The 22,976-nt window shown below is 43.9% G+C and overlaps 1 protein-coding gene and 1 non-coding gene across 4 annotated transcripts in view; one reads left to right on the top strand and one right to left on the bottom strand.

The window, feature by feature from the left end:
- Window positions 1–22,976, bottom strand: part of B3GALT5 (beta-1,3-galactosyltransferase 5) — a 53,605-nt gene that overhangs the window by 18,916 nt on the left and 11,713 nt on the right. The window lies entirely within an intron of this gene.
- LOC118150005 (small nucleolar RNA SNORA48) lies at window positions 4,867–5,000 on the top strand. Its single transcript, XR_004737774.1, has one exon. It is a non-coding gene; the product is annotated as a small nucleolar RNA SNORA48 (small nucleolar RNA).

Below are 22,976 nucleotides of genomic sequence, written 5' to 3'. Positions count from 1 at the left end.
AGAGCAAAAGTCCTCTTAGTCTGGCTATCAAAGCATAATGTTTAAAACATGAATCAGGCCAGGCTCTGTGGCTTACGCCTGTAATCCCAGCACTTCGGGAAGCCAAGGCGGGCAGATCACGAGGTCAAGAGATCGAGACCATCCAGGCCAACATGGTGAAACCCCGCTTCTACTAAAAAATACAAAAAATTAGCTGGCGCGGTGGTGCACACCTGTAGTTCTAGCTGCTCGGGTGGCTGAGGCAGGAGAATTGCTTGAACCCAGGAGGTGGAGGTTGCAGTGAGCCGAGATCACGCCACTGCACGCCAGCCTGCTGCCTGGTAACAGAATGAGACTCTGTCTCAAAACAAACAAACAAAAAAACCACAAACCAAGAAAAACTCCTGGACAGTTAGTTTTATATGTCTCACTTTTACCAGGGATTTATAAAACCTGAATTATGTTCAGGAGAGAGAGACCAGGAGAAAGAGAGCATGGAATTATATGATACAATACATGAAGAATTACATGATCAAATATGAAGATTTTCACTGTCACTTATAATCCTTAACATTTAGAAAAGCTGTCTCAGAGAAAGAAAAGATTGAACAAGAACCTGTGGGCAAAAAAGACTGAGATCCAGTTCAGTTGAAGACTTAACCATGGTTATGCTAACAATTAGCAAGATCTGAAGGTGGAATGAGATATTCCAGAAAACAGTTAATTATTTATCATGAAGATATTTTGAAAACTTGGTGAAAGGAATTCAAGCATCAAACGGACTGTAAGACTAGCTTAAATGTAAGAACTTTTCATCATCTAAATTCCGTAATGCTAACATTCTAGTTAACAAAGTCAGAGTAAGACTTTAGGGCATCAATTTTATATTACATTTCAGGTTTTTAAACTTTTTTAATGCTTTAAAGAGACATCATTGTCACTTACTTTCATAAAATGAATTTAACTGTGGAAATTCCAGGCATACAGACATTTCTGTAGCATCGGAAGCTAAAATACAATTGCTATGGATTTTAACTTCATGTTTTTAATAATGTGAGATTTGCCATGTTTATAGTGGTGCTAATATCCCAAACTTTCTTTACAAATGCTTCTTAGCATCTTCCAGGCTTGAAATATCTGTTCTCGCCACTCCATTATACTGGAAGTCTTCACCATCCAACACAGCAAGAAAAAGCAATAAAAATGCGGCTGGGTGCAGTGGTTCACACCTGTTATCCCAACACTCTGGGAGCCTAAGGCAGGTAGATCACTTCATCTCAACAGGTCGAGGCTACAGTAAGCCATGATCACACCACTGTACTCCAACCCGAGTGACAGAGAAAGACTCTGTCTTGGAGAGAAAAAAAAGCATCCAGATTGGAAAGGTCATATTAAAACTGTCTTCATTCTCAAAAAGAAAAAATTTAAATAGAATGGATTTCATCTTTCTTAATAGAATCCACTTTGTCATCAAATAATTCATCTCTGCAAGGCTTCATAGTTTTGAAGTTCAGTATAGGCTGCGCAAATAACTGTTTAATTCCTTCAAAATGTGTTTGAGAGCTTTTGAGGACAGGTCAAAATACTGACTGCCTTACAGGTACTCTTAAGGCATTTTTCTATATTGAGACACATAGATCCTGAAAAGAGCTGGACTTCTCACCCACAGCGCAAGAGCAACTGTTGACCCAGGGAAGACGGTCTGAGCCAGGGAGCACGAGGAAGAAAGGGGTGCCAGGAGCGGGGTGGGTACAACTAGGCTCCTATGCAGCCACTATCTAGGGTGACAAGCCAGTCAAGACAGGAGGAGCAGGCTGGTGGCACCCTGCTTATCAACCACAAGCCTCTGCCCACCACCACCCTGAGTCACCGTTGCTGGTTTGGGGCACGCGCTCCACAGAGGGTTTGAATAAAACACAGGCGATCAGGTTGCAAGGCTGTTTCTGCCTGTCACTAACAGCGAGCGCTCAGGCAAGTTATTTACCTTCTCAGCCCTCCGCTCTCTTCATCTGTCAGATGGGAAGAACACCGTGAAGCCCGCCCCACCCTCTGCCACCGCAGCAACTAGAGGAGCTGCAGGAATCCTTCTCCATGCCAGAGGCTTGCTATGAGCCCTTCGGGTACATTTGACAGTTATTTATTGACATTTACAGTTAGACCACTGACACTTTAGAGTTACTTATTGACAGCTTGTTATTCAGCACTTTGCAGACGTTCTCTTCACGGTTCCCGAAGAGCGGAGACTCTAACAAGCCCTGCGTCCCATAGTTTCAGGGTCAGCCTCTAGGATTGCTGCAGGATGCAGGGGCCATTGACTCAGAAAATGCCAGATGCCTGAAGCTGTTTGCAAGGGAAAGAGAATCACACTTCTGGAACACATAACAACTTACCTTTCACGCCAGGCACACTCATAGTCCTGTAAGGACTATCGGAGGAAGACAGGTGGCACCTCACCTACAAACCCCATGGAGTATGACCTGTTTTGTTAGTTTAATGGGGAGCTTCTGTCCACCAGGCAGAAACTTACCTGGGCCTTTCATGATAACATGGGAGTGAGGCCTGGGAAAGAGGTCCAGCCAGCTCGATCTCCCATTAGCAGTTTGGTTACCTGATACTCACACTGAAAACCTGCACACGGGAAACCGGCTTCGGGCAGCCTGTAATCCCCTGTCACTCACCTCTCGCCAACACCGTCCCTCCCCTAGTCACACACACCACCTCTCAATCAACATGAAATGGAAGAGGTTCCTTTGTCCCCCTCACAGGGCAAGCGGTGGGAGCTGTGGCTGGCTTCTTCAGTGCCCCATTGCTCAAACCTCTAGGGAGCATACAGACAGGCAGGCTGGAGGACACTGTCTAGGGGTGAATGTTTGCAGCTGCAGCTCCAGTGTTCCAGGGTGCTCTTTTAGTTTAGCCACAAAAATGCCTGTCCTCACTTAGGTCCGTGGGCACAGGCCTGGGAGTGGAGCCCTAGCCAGGGACCACACCCTTCCCCCTTCAGTATCATTCAAACGGACCATGCCCTGCCCTTCCCAGCACTTCTCTTCCCCGCTTCCATATCAAACAGACATTAAAGTGAGAGATGGCCTGGCGTGGCAAGGACATCATGACAGGTGAACCCAAAAGGAACACTCTGACCCTGACTTGCTCCAGAAAACATCCAGCCACAGAAGCTTCCTGCTCCCCACCCCTAATAGTGAATAATCCTTCCTCTTTCAAAACATCCCCAAAGGGCTTACCTGCTCCCGTGCAGCCACCCTATGGTCTGCCCAATGTACCCTAAGACCAATTAAGTCTCCTTGCTTCTAAAACGGACACCTTAAGAGAAGCCTTGTCAAATATTCCCTTTTGATTCTAGAAAACCCACTGTCCTCTCTAGCACCTCTGAATCCTGCTGCAAGAAAAGCCACAGCAGGTGGGTTCCCTGGTAGCAATTTTATGAATCAATGGCCTTTGTTCCTTTTGTCTCAGATTCCCTTTGTCTTTGTAACCACAGCCAGGAGCAGTACTACCAGGTGTTCCCAGAAGATAAACCCTGGCCATCAAGGAGACTACAGAACAGGGCAGGACTGAGGAACACCCAGGCAGCTGTTTCCTGCACATGACAGGGACGCAGGAAAGATTTCTTTTTCATTGAAAACATCGTAAGCCTCAGCTGACTGACATGACAAGAGTTTACACAGTGGTTTCATGGCAGCAAGGGTTGGTCTGGGTGTCATCTTGTACCTGACGGGCTTTGACATGTCAAAATGTCCTCAGAGGACTCACCTGCTCCCTTGCAGCCAAACCATGTCCTTCCCGTCCCAGAATATCCCATCTCAATATGGCTAAGCCTTGGTTTCTCCTCTTTAGAGCAGGGATGATCATATCACATGGAATCATTGTGAAGTTAATTGAGAAAATTCATGTAAAGAACTTACTGCAACGCTTGACCCATAGAGATGTCATTCCATTATTGATATACTAACTTCCTCTAGAAATTAACAGGATGAACCAGGTTAATAACAATGAGACCGTGCTGTGGCCTGGAGAGAGGGCATGGAGCTGCAGCTGCACTGGGAGGGGCTGTGAGGAAGGAGCTGAGCGGAGAAATGTGGCTTCGGCCAGGAGAAGCCAGGGGGGGATCTGGGGAAGAGAAACCCTGACCCTGTTCCTTGTCCTCTGATCCCTTGTTGTTGCTTCCCACTGGCCAAATTCCAAAGGACACTGGCCAGCAAGGCAGCCCCAGATGATGGCATTTATAGGAGGCAGGCCCCTGGGGCTTAGATAGGGACTGGCACGTCTTCCTGACGGGCTGTGCACACGCCCTATTGTTGCCCATGGTGTCAAAGGGACCATGCCCTTCCCGTCCCAGAACATCTCATCCCCTCTTTTGTATCAAACGGACATAAAGGTGACAAATGACCAACGTGGCAAGGACACGACAGATGGACCCAAAAGGAGCGCGCGCAGATCCTCCATCTTTAGGATTCCCTGTAATGCCTGTCAGAAACTCAGTGACCCAGCTGGGAGAAAGAGGGCTTTTCGCCTCTCACGGAGCTGCAAGTGCAGGAACAGACATCTCCCACCATGACCCCAGAAAGGAAAAGGGAGGAACCAACAGTGCTCCTCGGTTTTAGGACTCGGAAAAAGTCACCACTTTCCACGTATCCTTGTGAAATTTAATTCAGAAAGTGCGTGCTGGCCCCATGTGCTCAGCCCTAATAGTAAAGGCCCCAGGGGATCAGGAGGAGCACAGTACAGGTCCCCCGTTCTCAAGGGTAGGGTCCCTCCAAAAACACAGATGCTAAGAGGGAGACACTCACAAGAAACAGTCCAATGAATGAGAAAGACAACAGGTGGCTCAGTGTAAAAACGTGGTGCCACTGTAAAGGCTAAAAAAGAATCTGTCCCTGACCTGGGTAGAGTGGCATCTGGTTGGTGGTACCCATCTCATATCAGCCAGGGACAAAGCAACCCTTGTTCATCCCAGCTTGGCTTTTGATCTGTGCCCATGCCTGGTTCATGCTTTGGACACATAGGTAAAAATAAATAAATAAATAAATAATAAAAATCCATGAAAAACAGCAGATCCCATCCACCACCACGTTCTGAGCATGCCTGTGTGCTCTGCTCCCCAGCAGAATCTGGCAACACCAATAAGAAGAATGCCATTTGACCGCCACCAAGGCCACATTGGAGATGACCTGTCTTCCCTCCATAGGAAGGGACTGCGTGAAGAGAGTGATCACAGGGTACTTTCCAGTCCCAGGATCCGGCGATCCTATAAAGAAAGAAGGACTGGTCAGGCCAAGGACTCTGATGGAAAATGGAATTCATGGGCAACAATAGGGTGTGTGCACAGCCCATCAGGAAGACGTGCCAGTCCCTATCTAAGCCCCAGGGGCCTGTCTCCCATAAATGCCATCATCTGGGGCTGCCTTGCCGGCCAGTGTCCTTTGGAATTTGGCCAGTGGGAAGCAACAACAAGGGATCAGAGGACAAGGAACCGGGTCAGGGTTTCTCTTCCCCAGATCCCTCCCTGGCTTCTCCTGGCCGAAGCCACATTTCTCCGCTCAGCTCCTTCCTCACAGCCCCTCCCAGTGCAGCTGCAGCTCCATGCCCTCTCTCCAGGCCACAGCACGGTCTCGTTGTTATTAACCTGGTTCATCCCGTTAATTTCTAGAGGAAGTTAGTATATCAATAATGGAATGACATCTCTATGTGTCAAGCATTGCAGTAAGTTCTTTACATGAATTTTCTCAATTAACTTCACAATGATTCCATGTGATATGATCATCCCTGCTCTAAAGAGGAGAAACCAAGCCTTAGCCATATTGAGCAAATTGCCCAATGGTAAACATTCTAGTATTTAACTTCCACAGTTTATGGTGGATCAAGTCCACTGATGGAAATTTCAGAAACCTCTTTGTCAGTTCCACAACATAAAATGTCCTATCCTAGTTGTTGGGACAAGAGAAAGCAAACGATGTAGTCTCAGCCCTGGCAAAGACTGTAATCTTAGAGTGTCCGAGGGAATAAAACAGTGATGCAAAGAAGACAGACAAGTAAGCTAACAGCACATGCACAGCACTGACAATTGGAGATAAATAAACACAGATCCCAGCATTTGGCCAATTGCTCCCAGGAGATAGGTACATGAGAATTAAGAGCATGGAAGAGGCTGGGTGCTTGTAATCCCAGCACTTTGGGAAGCTGAGGTGGGCAGATCACTTGAGGTCAGGAGTTCAAGACCAGCCTGACCAACATGGTGAAACCCCATCTCTACTAAAAAAATACAAAATTAGCCAGACATGGTGGTGCGTGCCTGAAATCCCACCTACTTGGGAGGCTGAGCCAGAAGAATTGCTTGAACCCAGGAGGCAGAGTTGCAGTGAGTTGAGATTGTGCCACTGCACTACAGCCTGGGCAACAAGAGTGAAATTCCATCTCAAAAAAAAAAAAAGGAAACCTCTGCCAAGATGGCTCAACAGGAACAGCTCTGGAGCACAGTTCTTAGCGACAGCAACGCAGAAGGCGAGTGATCCCCACATTACTAATTGAGGTACCAGGTTCATCTCAATGGGACTTGTTGGACAGTGGGTATAGTCCAAAGAGGGCAAACTGAGGCAGGGTGGGGTGCTGCATCACCCAGGAAGTGCAACAGGCTGGAAGACCTCCCCCTCCTACCCAGCAGAAGCCATCAGGACCTTTTCCAGCCATTCCAGCACTCCAGTTCAGATACGGCACTTCTCCCACAGTCTTTACGGCCCACAGACCAGGAGATTCCCACCAGCAGAATGGTCCGTTGGGTTTCCAGCACATATCTGGGTGGTCATTTTAACTGGTGCCTGGAACGCCTGCAAGACAGAGCTGCCCAGTCCCCTGAAAAAAAGGGGTCTGAAGCCAGGGAACCAAATGATCTGACTCAGCAGGTCTGACCCCCACAAAGACCAGCAAACTGAAAACCACTGGCTTGAGAGTTTCACAGCCAGCACAACACTTTGAGCTTGACCCAAGACAGTCAAGCTTGGTGGTGGGAAGGGCGTCCACCATTACTGAGGCAGTTTGCCATTACCGAGGTAATCCCCTGTTACCGAGGCAGTTCTAACCTTACCTGTGTAAACAAAATCGCAAGGAAGTTTACACAGCAGCTGTGAGGAGCTCATGGCAGCTCAGCAATGCTTCTGCAGGCAGCCTGTGATAGACTCCCTCCTTGCTAGGCAGAGCATCTCTGACAAAAGGCAGCAGCATATCAGGGACTTATAAATAAAGCACCACCTTCCTGGGACAGAGCATCTGGGAAAAGGGGCAGTTGTGAATTCCACTGCAGCAGACTTAAACGTCCCTGCCCAGTAGCTCTGAAGGGAGCAATGGAGCTCCCAGCACAGCACTTGAGCTCTAGAAAGGGACAGACTGCCTCCTCAAGTGGCTCCCTGACCCCTGTATATCCAAAGAGACACCTCATACAGGAGAGTTCTGGCTGACATCTGGCAAGCTCCCTTCTGGGATGAAGCTACCAGAGGAAGCAACAGGCAGCAATCTTTGCTGTTCTGCAGCCCTGGCAGGTTATCCCCAGGCAAGCAGGGTCTGGAGTGGACCTCCAGCAGTCCTGCAGCAGAGGGGACTATTAGAAGGAAAAATAAAAAACAGAAAGAAATAGCTTCAACACTGATAGAAAGGATGTCCACTCAGAGACCCCATCTGAAAGTCATCAACTACAAAGGCCAAAGGTAGATAAATCCATGAAGATGGGAGGAAACCAGCACAAAAAGGATGAAATCACCAAAAACCAGAATGCCTTTCCTCCTCCAAGGGATCACAACTCCTTACCAGCAATGGAACAAACTAGATGGAGAATGAGTTTGACAAATTGACAGAAGCAGGCTTCAGAAGGTGGGTAATAACAAACTTCTCTGAGCTAACGTAACATGTTCTAACCCAACGCAAAGAAACTAAGAACCTTGAAAAAAGGTCCAACAAAATGCTAACTACAATAACCATCAAATCTATAAAGGGCTTGACGGAGCTGAAAACCACAGCATGAGACCTTCATGAAGCATAAAGTTTCAACAGCCAAATTGATCATGCAGAAGAAAAAATATCAGAGGATGAAGATCAACTCAATGAAATAAAATGAGAACGCAAGATTAGCAAAAAAAGAGTGAAAAGAAATGAACAAAGCCTCCGAGAAATATAGAATTATGTTAAAAGACCTAATCTATGTTTGATTGGTGTACCTGCATGTGATGGGGAGAATGAATCCAAGCTGGAAAACACTCTTCAGGATATTACCCAGGAGAACTTCCCCAACATAGTAAGGAAGGCCAACATCCAAATCCAGGAAATACAGAGAATACCACAAAGATGTTCCTCAAGAAGAGCAACCTCAAGGCACATAATCGTCAGATTCACCAGGGTTGAAATGAATGAAAAAATGCTAAGGGCAGCCAGAGAGAAAGGTTGGAAAGCCCATCAGACTCACCATGAATCTCTTGGCAGAAACCCTACAAGCCAAAAGAGAGTGGGGGGCAATATTCAACATCCTTAAAGAAAATAACTTTCAAACCAGAATCTCATATCCAGCCAAACTAAGCTTCACAGGCAAAGGAGAAATAAAATCCTTTACAGAAAAGCAATTGCTGAGAGATTTCATCATCACCAGGCCTGCCTTACAAGAGCTCCTGAAGGAAGCACTAAACATGGAAAAGAACAATCAGTACCAGCCACTGCAAAACCATACCAAATGGTAAAGATCATCAACACAATGAAGAAACTGTATCAACTAATGGGCAAAACAACCAGCTAATATTGAAATGGCAGGATCAAATTCACACATAACAATATTAACCTTAAATGTAAATGGGCTAAATGTCCCTATCAAAATACACAGACTGGAAAATTGGATAAAAAGTCAAAACCCATCAGTGTGCTATATTCAGGAAACCCATCTCACACGCAAGGACACACATAGGTTCAAGATAAAGGGATGGAGGAAGATTTACCAAGCAAATGGAGAGCAAATAAAAGTAGGAGTTGCAATCCTAGTCTCTGATAAAATAGACTTTAAACCAACAAAGATCAAAAGAGACAAAGAAGGGCATTACATAATGGTAAAAGGATCAATGCAACAAGAAGAGCTAACAATCCTAAATATATACACACCCAATACAGGAGCACCCAGATACATAAAGCAAGTTCTTAATGACCTACAAAGAGACTTAGACTCCCACACAATAATAGTGGGAGACTTTAACACTCCACTGTCAATATTAGACATATCAATGAAACAGAAAATTAACAAGGATATCCAGGACTTGAACTCAGATCTGGACCAAACAAACCTAATAGACATCTACAGAACTCTCCACCCCAAATCCACAGAATATACATTCCTCTCAGTGCCACATCACACCTACTCTAAAACTGACCACCTAATTGAAAGTAAATCAATCCTCAGCAAATGCAAACGAATGGAAATCATAACAACCAGTCTCTCAAACCACAGTGCAATCAAACTACAATTTAGGATTAAGAAACTCACTCAAAACAACATAACTACATGAAAACTGAACTAACTGCTCCTGAATTACTACTGGATAAATAATGAAATGATGGCAGAAATAAAGATGTTCTTCAAAACCAATGAGAATGAAGACACAATGTACCAGAATCTCTGAGATGCATTTAAAGCTGTGTCTAGAGGCAAATTTATAGCACTAAATGCCCACATGAGAAGCGAGGAAAGATCTAAAATCAACGCCCTACTGTCATAATTAAAAGAGCTAAAGGAGCAAGATCAAACAAATTCAAAAGCTAGCAGAAGACGAGAACTAAGATCAGAGTAGAACTGAAGGAGACAGAGACACAAAAAAAAACCTTCAAAAACATCAATAAATCTAGTAGCTGGTTTTTTTTTAAAGATTAACAAAATAGATAGACTGCTAGCCAGACTAATTAAAAAAAGAGAGAGAACTGAATAGATGCAATTAAAAAATGATAAAGAGGATATCACCACTGACTCCACAGAAATACAAATTACCGTCAGAGATTACTACAAACAACTTTATGCACATAAACCAGTAAATCTAGAAGAAATGGATAAACTCCTGGACACTTACACCCTCCCAAGACTAAACCAGAAAGAAGCTGAGTCCCTGAATGGACTAAGAGGTCTGAAGTTGAGGCCGCAATTAATAGCCCGCCAACCAAAAAACTGTCCAGGACCAGATGGGTTCACAGCCAATTTTTACCAGATGTACAAGGAGGAGCTGGTACCATTCCTTCTGAAACTATCCCAAACAATACAAAAAGAGGGAATCCTCCCTAAATCATTTTTGAGACTAACATAATCCTGATAGCAAAACCTGGCAGAGACACAACTAAAAAAGAAAATTTCAGGCCAATATCCATGAAGAACATCAATGCAAAAATCTTCAATAAAATACTGGCAAACTGAATGCAGCAGCACATCAAAAAGCTTATCCATCACAATCAAGCAGGCTTCATCCCAGGATGCAAGGCTGGTTCAACATACACAAATCTATAAACATAATCCATCACATAAACGGAACCAAAGACAAAAACCACATGATTATCCCAATAGATGTAGAGAAGGCTTTCAACAAAATTCAACAGCCCTTTATGCTAAAAACTCTTAAAATAGGTATCAGCAGACCATATCTCAAAATAATAAAAGCAATTTATGACAAACCCACAACCAATATCATACTGAATGGGAAAAACTGGAAGCATTCCCTTTGAAAACTGGCACTAGACAAGGGTGCCTTCTCTCACTATTCCTATTCAACATAGTAATGGAAGTTCTAGCCAGAGCAATCAGGAAAGAAGAAGAAAGAGTATTCAGTTAGGAAAAGAGGAAGTAAAATTGTCTCTATCTGTAGACATGATTGTATATTTACAAGACCCCATCATCTCAGCCCAAAATCTTCCTAAGTTGATAAGCAACTTCAGCAAAGTCTCAGGATACAAAATCAATGTGCAAAAATCACAAGCATTTCTATACACCAATAACAGACAAACAGAGAGCCAAATCAAGAGTGAACTCCCATTCACAATTGCTGCAAAAAGAATAAAATATCTAGGAATACAATTAACAAGAGACATGAAGGACCTCTTCAAGGAGAACCACAAACCACTGCTCAAGGAAATAAGAGAGGGCACAAACAGATAGAAAAACATTCCATGCTCATGGTTAGGAAGAATCAATATGGTGAAAATGGCCATACTGCCCACAGTAATTTATAGATTCAATGCTATCCCCATCAAGCTACCATTGACCTTTTTCACAGAAATGGGGAAAACCACCTTAAACTTCATATGGAACTAAGAAAGAGCCCACATACCAAAGACAATCCTCCGCAAAAAGAACAAAGCTGGAGGCATCACACTACCTGACTTCAAACTATACTACAAGGCTACAGTAATCAAAACAGCATGGTACTGGTACCAAAACAAAGATATAAACCAGTGGAACAAAACAGAGGCCTTGGAAGTAAAGCCACACACCTACAACCATATGATCTTTGACAAACCTGAAAAAAACAAGCATTGGGGAAAGGATTCCCTGTTTAATAAATGGTATTGGGAAAACTGGCTAGCCATGTGCAGAAAGCTGAAACTGGACCCCTTCCTGACACCTTACACTAAAATTAACTCCAGATGGATTAGAGATTTAAACATAAAACCTAACACCATAAAAACCCTAGAAGAAAACCTAGGCAATACCATTCAGGACATTGGGATAGGCAAGGACTTCATGACTAAAACACCAAAAGCAATGGCAACAAAAGCCAAAATAGACAAATGGGATCTAATTAAACTTAAGAGCACAGCAAAAGAAACAATCATTAGAGTAAACTGGTAACCAACAGAATGGGAAAAACATTTTGCAAGCTACCCATTTGACAAAGGGCTAATATCCAGAATCTACAAAGAACTAAAACAAACATACAAGAAAAAAACAAACAACCCCATCAAAAAGTGGGCAAGAGATATGAACAGACACTTTCTAAAAGAAGACATTTATGCAGCCAACAAACATATGAAAATATGCTCATCAGCCGGGTGCGGTGGCTCACACCTGTAATCACAGCACTTTGGGAGGCCAAGGCAGGAGGATCACGAGGTCAAGAGACTGAGACCATCCTGGCCAACATGGTGAAACCCTGTCTCTACTAAAAGTACAAAAATTAGCTGGGAGTGGAGGTGCATGCCTGTAGTCCCAGCTACTTGGGAGGCTGAGGCAGGAGAACTGCTTGAACCCAAGAGGCAGAGGTTGCAGTGAGCCGAGATCGTGCCACTGCACTCCAGCCTGGCACCTGGTGATCGAGCAAGACTCTGTCTAAATAAATAAATAAATCAAAAGTAAAAATATGCTCATCATCACTGGTCATTAGAGAAATACAAATCAAAACCACATTGAGATACCACCTCATGCCAGTTAGAAGAATGATCATTAAAAAATCTGGAGATAAAAGATGCTAGAGAGGATGTGAAGAAATAGGAACACTTTTATACTGTTGGGGGGAGTGTAAATTAGTTCAACCATGGGGAAGACAGTGTGGTGATTCCTCAAGGATCTAGACCCAGAAATACCACGTGACCCAGCAATCCCATTACTGGGTATATACCCAAAGGAGTATAAATCATTCTACTATAAAGACACATACACATGTATGTTCATTGCAGCACTGTTTACAATAGGAAAGACTTGGAACCAACCCAAATGCCCATCAATGAAAGACTGGATAAAGAAAAATGTGGCACATGTACACCACAGAATACTATGCAACCATAAAAAAGGATGAGTTCATGTCCTTTGCAGGGACATGGATGAATCTGGAAACCATCATTCTCAGAAAACTGACAAAAGAACAGGAAACAAAACACCGCATGTTCTCACTCATGTGGGTGTTGAACAAGAACACATGGACACAGGGAAGGGAACATCAGACACTGGGGTCTGTTGGGGAGTGGAGGGCTAGAGGAGGGATAGCAGGAGGTGTGGAGACTGGGGAGGGATAACATTAGGAGAAATGCATAATGTAGGTGACGGAAGTAAGGTGCAGCAAACCGCCATGGCATATGTATACCTACATAACAATCCTGCAAGACCTGCACAGGTACCCCAGAACTTAAAGTAAAATAAAATAAAAATAATGAACATTTAAACTTTGTTTTAAAAAAAAAAAAAGCATAGAAGATAATGCCTATTCCGAAAGTAGAACAGCCACAATAAGAAACCCTGAATGTCCAGGCACGCAACTTAAAAGCATCCGTGATTTGTCAATATGGCAGAAGAGACTCTTGGAAGCAGCCACCCCTCCACATATTCATCCCTTGACTCACACACCTTTCCTATCCATGGCACATTTTGCCCTCAACCTGCTATTTCCTCTCCTTGTGGGGAAAATCCACGGATTTTACCACACCGAGCTACCTCTCAACTCTAACAAAAGACGACCCCCAAAACCTAAAAATAAGCAAAAAGCCAAATCCAAATATCAACACAGGTCACACAGGCAGACCCACGCTTGAGAGGCTGCCATTGTTAACTGCAATCATTGCCTTTTATCTTACGCTACCTGTCTTTTGGATTGTGGACTTTTGGGGGCCCTCAAATTTCATTGCAGATGGCGTGGTAGAACATTCTGATTTCACAGTGGTATCCTCTTGTAAAAAGTGGGTGATGTCCACCTGGAGGTGATACATACTTTCTTACCCTGGCTGTTTTCTTCTGTAGGGTGATCGCAGAGCTTCCTCTGGCCTGCAATAACGCGTTGTCTCTGGAAAAATGGGAAGATTCTACTGCCCCAACATGAATAGGAAATGTGCTTTGAGTTGTTTTTCTCATGGAAATAGAGCAAACGTCATGACTTCTGCTCCTCAGGTTCAAGATCACTCGGTCTGGCCAGATTCTCGCGTCCAGACTCCAAGCAACACTTTGAGGCCAAGACATTTGGCCAGGACCAGAGAACCAGACACTGACCGGGGAGGGTTCAGGCCCCCTGCAGCCCCTGCAGGGATGCAAACATTGGCCTGCACAGGTCTCAAAAGACCACTCAAACCTCCGAGACTATACAACCTAAACCATCATTTATAGAGGTGAGCGATCCACAGCAAAACAGTAGACATATGAAGACAGTTAGCAACTAGAAGGAAGAAGTGGGCAGAGTGAGCCAACCAGCACCACAAATCATGGGCACAAAAGTGGGTTGAATGCAAGAAATGAGAGGTGTGGCAGGCAGTGGTGTTCCCCGCCCCCCTCATCAGCTGCCAACTTTTTCCCACCTCCGAAGTTGGATTGGAGCATGGGAGCAGTTCTGACACGTGAGCTGTGAGAGGCCATTTCCCTCCCACTCCACCCTAGGAAAACACACACCCTATTCCTTCCCCACCATCCTGTTTCTGAGGATGGAACTGAGAAATAGTTCCTCTACTTCTTAGGGAAGTAACTGAGTATAATTTTTTCAAATTCTGCATCATGGGCCGAGGCGGGTGGATCACGAGGTCAAGAGATGAGACCAACCTGGTCATCATGGTGAAACCCTGTCTCCACTAAAAATACAAAAAATTAGCTGGGCACGGTGGCGCGTGCCTGTAATCCCAGCTACTCAGGAGGCTGAGGCAGGAGAATTGCCTGAACCCAGGAGGCGGAGGTTGCGGTGAGCTGAGATCGTGCCATTGCACTCCAGCCTGGGTAACAAGAGCAAAACTCCGTCTCAAAATAAATTTAAAAAAAAAAATTCTGCATCATGACCCACTACTGCATCACGAAGTCAATTTAGTAAGACCCAATGTTGAAAAGAAAACAGAATTGGGTAGAATAAAATATTAGAAGGCACAGGGAATAGTCAAGGAAAGTACTGTTTGGTGGGTCATACGTGCGTACTGAGTCATCAGGTAAACAGAACTTACTGTGGTTCCAAGGAGTTTAGAAGCCACTGACTCAGAAGGAGAGCTGTGTAGTCAGTCATCCACAAATACAGAGACCAACGCCAGTGCTTAGAGCTCAGTCACTTACCCATCCTTGCCATTTGACTTTAATCAGCTTCTTAAACCCCTCTGAAGCCTTTGTTTCTTCAAACAGAAAATAAGTTACACAATAATGAAGCCCAGACTGTCAGGAGGACAAAATAAACTAAATATATGTGAAAGCAATTTGCACAATAGAAAGAACCTTGCCGGTGTTAACAGCTGTCACCTTAAATCCGTGTCTTTGCACAACCTGAACATTGGCTCTGGAATTAAAAGCTTCATTCTCTGTGGAAGGAATTTCAAGCATTGTCAGAAGGAGAAACCTGAGCCACAGAAAAGCGCTGGCTTCATCCAGAGGACTGCAAGGGTTTCCGGTAAGTTTACAAAGAAAGAGTTTAGGAGATGTCTTTGTAGTCAGTGCACCTAAGAAAGCAAATTGTCACATCACCCCTTCAAAGCCCATTTCACAGTGGCCATTCATGCATAAGTATTGTGCCAGTTACAAATATTCTCACCCAGATGGTAGTTCAGGACTTGTCAATGTGCATCCATAGCAATATTCTGTTAACCGTCTTGTACATCCAAGTGTCACGTAAGTACAGAACCAAGGAAAATGAACATCACACATATGACCATTTCACTGACTTAAACTGACTCTTCCCCTGGAACTGAGGAAGACCTATCACAGTGGTGATGAGTACTGTTGTGATACCCCTAGTTTTTGGATTTCCTTGTTACCAAGGGATTATAGTATAAGACTAGAGGTCAAAGCAGACCTTCGTGGTCCTCATGCATTGGATGAAACTACCTGTCTATATCCTCTTCCCCCTCTAGATGAACCACAGCCACCATTTCCCTGCTCCCGGATCTAAATTGCTTAGCCTTCTATTAGAAGAGTCATTTTCCAATGGAAATCATTCAGGTCAGGAAAAAATCCGCCTGAGAATGATGGGATATTTCAACTGCCTGGCTACAGCCCCAGGACTCACAGGAACCCCAGGACCTAGCTCAGTGGGCAGGAAGCAGGAAGAGACACACAATGGCTTGTTGAATAAATCATCTGAAATGTGTAATTTGGATAAAGTGCATAACCATAAACAAAGGCCACTTTCTCAGCGCATCACCAGGCTCCGTCACTCTTGGCTCATTCCTTCCTCTCAAGGGCACCCACATTGACACCCCCATACCTGCCGCCAGAGTGATCCAAAAGGATTTTCAAGCCACTCTAGTAGGAAATGTCCACATTCCAACATCCAGACTTCCAACCTGGTGAGACTGTAGCTACCTTCTTCACGAGGTCCAATGGATGAAACTCCAATGCATATTAATAATGAGGGATGCAAATTGTATTGATTTTTCTGTTAAAATGAGGGCCATTTCCTTTATAAATTTCTATCCTGTTATCACAAAATAAAATTTCCCCCCCAAAAAACATTAACAGACCCTACCTCAATTACCTGGCATCTCCTAATCAGCCTCTTATTTTCTTTCCCTTCCAAATCAAGCTGCTGCAGCAGAGAACCTGTACTCAGTGCTTGCACTGCCTCACCCACCAAGTAACTAATCCTCAATCCACCATACTTGGGCCTCCACTCCCACTGCTTATCTGAACATACCAAAGGTCACCTGTAGCCTACTTGGGGCCAGAAAATGGTTAACATAGGAATACTCACATTCCTTTCCCCCGTCTCCCAAAAGCACTTTTACCAGCTTGTACCTTTTTCAGAATTACGATAAAGGATAAGGGAAGAATTAGGAAATGCTGGAAAAGACAGACAGTTACTAGTGGAATAGAACCAGATGGATGTGGAAATAAGAGGTATTGGAACAAAGAAAAAGGCCAGTGAGGTCTGGATTGAAGGGACTTTTGGAGAATTTGAAGAAAAGAGGAAGGAAAATGTGAAAGGCAGCAGACAGAGACAGAGAGTATCTGAAATAGGGAAGACGTAAAATTTCATTGGGCATTTAGAACAGAATCCATCTTCAGTGTTCTTTGAAAAATTTCAGTAAAGATGCAAGTTGCTTTTTGGATATCAGACCGGTGATATACATCAGGTAAGTCTTTGACAGACAGGATGTCAAGACTGAGCCACAGGCCCCTCAGCTTTATAAGGGCTTCATCATCCATGACCTACTTGTGATGTTGGTTGTTTCTGCGCACGCTTTTCTTCTTGACTTCTACAGTGCACTCATTTCTGGTTCTCCTGCTCTCCCTGGCTTTTCACCAAGAGTCTCCTTCGTGAGCCCGTCTTCCTCTTCCTGCCTCTACAATGCAGGTGTGTTTCACCCTCTCTTCTTGCTCGGCATGGTCTCCTTCATGTACTTGCATGGTTACACACAAAATAATCCCCACATCCATCTGTCCTTCCACACTTTCAACATAAGCTACACATTTACAGATCCAAATGCTAACTGGGCCTCCCACAGACATCTCAAATTCTATTCCTCCTTTTGGGCTGAAGGGCCATAGCGGTCACTCAGTGATACAAGCAACAGACTCAATCCTACTCCATCATCTTATCTCATGGTCTGCCTAGCTCCATGCCAGCCACCAGGCCATCAGGCAGAACTCCTCAAAACCACAAGTCCAATTGCTTCGTGCCAACACTTGAAACCTCACAGTGGCAGTCCACCACCTCCCAGTGGACACTACATTCCCTTGTGAGATGGCTTCAAGTCCTGTAAACACATCCTTTCTTGTCAGATCTCCACGCTGTGCTTTCTGTCCAGACTGCCCTGGAACTCCTATTAATGCTTTCATATGCAGCCCAAACGTAGCCCCTCGGTGACACTTCCCTGGCATCTCCCCTAAAAAGTAGGCTTGGCTGGGCGTGGCAGCTCACACCTATAATCCCAGCACTGTGGGAGGCCAAGGTGGGTGGATCACCTGCAGTCAGGAGTTCAAGACCATCCTAACCAGCATGGAGAAACCCCGTCTCTATTAAAAATGCAAAATATTAGCCAGGCATGGTGGTGTACACCTGTAATCCCAGCTACTCGGGAGGCTGAGGTAGGAGAATCGCTTGAACCCAGAAGGCAGAGGTTGCAGTGAGCCGAGATCATGCCATTGCACTCCAGCCTGGGCAACAAGAGTGAAACTCCGTCTCAAAAAAAAAAAAAAAAAGTAGGCTTCACCAGCATCCCCTTTCTTGGTACCAACACTATTCCTCATACATGCTTTCACATAGCTCTGCCATATTTGAGTTATTAATTTATGTCTCTCTACTTCTTTACTGAAAATGACTTGGATACAGAAATTATTTCAGCATATCTGTTTAAATCTCAATACCTCATGCATGTCACATCATAGATCCTCAATAAACATTTACTTCCTAAATAAACATCAGCTTCCTAAAGTGAGTTAATAAATCTTTACTATTATGGGTTGATTTGTGTTACCCTAACATTTATGGAGTCCTAACCCCAATACCTCAGAATGTGGCCTTATTTGGAAATAGGATCTTTGCAGATATAATTCATTAAGAGGAGGTCATACTGAAGGAAGGTGGCTCCCTAATACAATATGCCTGCTGTCCTTATAACAGGGGGAAATTTGGACACAGACAGGCACACACAGAGAACATCAAGTAAAGATGAAGGCGGAGATCCTCACAAGCCACAGAACATCAAATATTGCCATTAACCAGCAGAAGCCAGAAGAGACGCATCTAACAGGTTCTCCTCCAATGCCCTCAGAAGAGCCCACCCCGCTAACACCTTCCTTTCAGACTTCTGGCCTCCAGAACTGTGAGACTATACATTCGTGTTACTGAAGACTTTCAGTTTTTGCTGCTTTGCTCTGCCAGCCCTGGCACACTAATACATTTACTAAATGAAAACAATTACTCAATGCAGCTAATACCTGAATATTTGCAATGTGCCTTCTCTGTCCTCTGCTAAGCAGCAAATGCAATAATAGCAACATCAGATGGCATCGTGCCCCAAGACCATCTCGTTCATTCCATCAGTGCATGATTCCGCTCTTCTCTAGCAATATTTTTAAAGGAAAATGGTTTTTTTTTTCCAAATACTTATTTTCCCAATCGATTTTTATGTCTGCCTGGCAAAACTCTTCAAGCAGAGACAGTTATCAGAGGAGACAAATGGTGGACTGAAAGGCATGAAGGCTGCTGGGGAAATTGCCACTGAGCTGAGCCCCACCCCACCCTTTGGTATTCCTGCCTCACCTTAGCTCCCCAAGGCCTTCTCTCCTCTCTGGTCACCACTTGGAAATCCGGAAATCCAGCTTTTCAGCGAATGCACAGAAACTACCTTCACTGAAACCAAATGAGTTTAGCCCCACTCAGTTTAACGTGAAGGAAAACAGTGACATGTAAACGACGTCGCGGAGTCAAGTGCAAGCCATCTCCTGGTGTCTTTCACTGTTTCGCACTTGAAAGCGTAAGCCCAGCACAGATGCCATGGGTTCAGGGAGGAAGCCAGCAGTGTGTGAGAGAATGCACTCACCCGAGTCATGGATTCCCAGCAGTCCTCAGTGAGTCGCTGTAATGGGCGTGGCGGAGGAGTGTGGCCAGGAGCGTCAAAGGGGGTATTGAGAGACCCAAGACTCTGACGCCCGGAAAACCCCCTCCAACATTTGGGTTTCTTACAGAATCTGCTTCCAGCCTCACTCACATTCGCTTCGCTCCAAATCTGGCTGCCAATATATAACGTTTACTAAAGATAACTTTGGCAGGAAGACCACAGATTTTAACGTGAAGTGATTCACAGTTAAAATATGACACTTTTTTAAAGCTCATTAAGATTGTTAAACATTGATGGGTTTTAGAGAGGCCTCCTGTTCCATTTGAAACACTTCCGTTTTTTCATAGGTATCCAGCTTTGAGTGTTGAGTCCGAGAATACGCTGGGACCATTTTCCCACAAAACCAAAACTAGTCATTTGTTCTAAAAATTTTATTGAGAATATATATATTCTATTTAAATTTTCAAAATCAGTTGGAAAAAATTCAAGCTTATACTAAAATGAGTGACTTCCAAGCACCGCTTTCAAATACTAAACGTTTTCATTCTAAACCAGCATTACTGGTATTACAACTATATGTGCTTCCGCAGCTCAGCGTAACTGCACAGAGACTTAAGGGAAACAATGAGCCATTTATACTAGTCATAAAACAATAAATCCAGGAATTAACACTAAGTTTAATAAAGATCATTTAAAAATTCCAACCACTTAGAGATAAAGAAAATTAACTATGAGGAGAAATTACATGTGCAATAACAGATTACTTGTAAAACAAAACTGATGAGAACACCGCATATGATTCCTTCAATGCATTCGAAATTGCTTTAGCCTTAAGCATGTTCATTATGAAAGAAAGAAAAAGACGAAGCTCTCAAAGAATTTAGAAAACAAATTCTAAAAAGTTATAAAAAGTTTTATAGAAAATAGCAGGAATAATAAAAGAAGGACTGAATTAATTCAAATATTAAAACCTAAAATTACTGATAAATATGTACACCCACTCTAAAATGGATTAAGCTCCTGTGTCTCTAATCAGCGTAGAAAAGAGAAAAGAACAGGAAAAATGAGAAATGGACAACGTGAAATGGTACATGCGAAATGTAATCAAGATGTTAAGGCTGGGCACGGTGGCTCACACTTGTAATCCTAACACTTTGGGAGGCCAAGACCAGCAAATCACTTGAGGTCGAGGTTCAAGACCAGCCTGGCCAGCATGGTAAAACCCCATCTCTACCAAAAACATAAAAATAGTCAGGTGGGGTGGCATGGGCCTGTAGACCCAGCTACTCAGGAGGCTGAGGCAGGGAACACTGCTTGAACCTGGGAGGTGGAAGTTGCAGTGAGCCAAGATCATGCCACTGCACTCCAACCTGGGCAACACAGTAAGATTCCGTCTAAAAAAAAAAAAAAAAAAAAATATATATATATATATATATATATGTGTGTGTGTGTGTGTGTGTGTGTGTGTGTGTGTGTGTATGTGTGTATATATGTGTGTGTATATATATGTATATATATGTGTGTGTATATATCTATATATACGTATATACATGTGTGTATATATATGTGTATATATATGTGTGCGTGTGTATATATATATATGTTAAGAGTTCTGCATATGGAATCCAAGGTAACTGGATGGAATCTCAAGTCAGCCCCTTTTTAGTTACAAGACTCTGGGCACAGTTAACCTCTTAAGATTTGATTTTCTCTACAAATGAGACTGGAAAAGTAAAATGAGAAAATACTACTAACTGCTTCCTAAAGAGTTTGTGCAAATCAAACAAGTACTTCCAAGTACCCAGGGACTAGTAAGCCCTCAGGTCATCATCTAGACCATTCTACAGACTTACATCTGCTCAAGATATAATCCGTTTGATATGATTCCATTGGATCCCCCGTACAGGGTGACATTTGTGATTTCATCTTCAAAACAATGTAATTCACAGAAACTGGTGAAAGGTCAAGTTCTTACATCTCTGCAGCAGCCCCGACACGGTTGTGTATGAGCCAGAGGCAGCTGATGTCAAGTGATGTGACCAGGGTCAAAACGTCCTCCAGGGAATACGTCCTTAGGCACTGTTTTGTGCTACGACAAGTGTGCCACTAAAATGTTGAGAGAGCATCCCTAAGTGGGTCCTAAAACATGTGCATATGGACGCAGAGAGTGGAATGAGAGACAGCAGAGAACTCAGAAGGGTGGGGTGGATGAGAAATGACTTAACAGGTCCCAAATGCGTTATTCGGGTGACAGATACCCTGCTCCAAATGCCCTGACTAGACCACTACACAATCTATGCAGGTATCGAAATTGCACTTGTGCCCCATATGTTTATACAACTTACTGGTTTTTTTTAAATTTTAAAAAGGGATTACAGTTTTATGTTGATTTCTCCATCTTTTCACCCATTTGGTCCATCATTTCCCTAATTAACGTATTTATAATAATGATTTTGAAGTCTTTGTCTGCTAATTCCAAAAGACTACGTGGCAAGTAGCTGGGAAGATATATCATCTTCTAGCATTTAGATATCCTAGCACCTCTGCACCCTATGCTTTCTTGTATCTTAAATAAACAAACACACATAAGTAAGAAATGGATAAATAGAAGGCAGAGACAGGACTTGGTTGGAATCTCCTGTGTAAAGAGGAACACTGAAATGGCACAAACGGGAAAACGTCTAGGAACAGTACAAGAAACAGCGAAGAACAGAATTCAGAAAACGAAAGGCCGGGGGGTGGAGGTGAAAAGGGATCAACTGAATACGTGAGAAAAGCATCTTAATGCCCCCAGCAGTGGCTAACCTTATTCGCACTTCCCCTCCGGCAGCACTGCTCTAAGTACTTTTCATGTGATTTCCCACTGAATCCTCACCACCAGCTGCAAGGTGGGTGCTAATGTCCTCTTTCGCCAAGCAGAAACCCCACAGGGCGACATTACCACCTTGTGTCCAAGAGTGAGTTCATGGGGAATGACAGCATAGGAAGCCAGATAACCACACCCCAAAGTCTGCACCCCAAACCCTCCTGCTCATTCCCCTTCATGGCATCACAGGGACGTGTCGCAGAGACCAAAGGAGCCTCAAGAAGAAAGGGCAGTCACCAGTGTCAATTCTACAGGATATCTGGGAGCCAGAAGCCTCAAACTTCCAAAATGCAACTTCAGCCAAGCTACCGTGGGCAAATCAGAGAGCAGACGGCAATCCTTGAAAAGGAAGGTGTCACAGCAGTTGGCTTCAATAAAATCTGCCCCTCCACAGTAGCAACAGCTGAAAAGAAGAAAGCCCATGATATGGGATGTGGGAAGAGGTGGGAAGGAATGAGCTGTCAGGTCCAGCCTGAGAACAGGACAAGCTACGAACGTAAGAAATGATGATTGCTGGAGAAGTATTATGGGCCTAGGAAAGTAGAAGAGAAATGAATGCCAGCCAGTATCTTCCCAGAAGTCAAGTTCATGACAGTAAGAGCATCATATCTGTTAAGAATTAGGAGTTTGTCAATAACAACAACAACAAAAAAAAAAGCCAATTTAA

This window comes from Callithrix jacchus, chromosome 21, assembly GCF_049354715.1.
Source record: "Callithrix jacchus isolate 240 chromosome 21, calJac240_pri, whole genome shotgun sequence".
Taxonomy (NCBI): Eukaryota; Metazoa; Chordata; class Mammalia; order Primates; family Cebidae; genus Callithrix; species Callithrix jacchus.
This window is presented reverse-complemented; position numbering and strand designations above follow the sequence as displayed.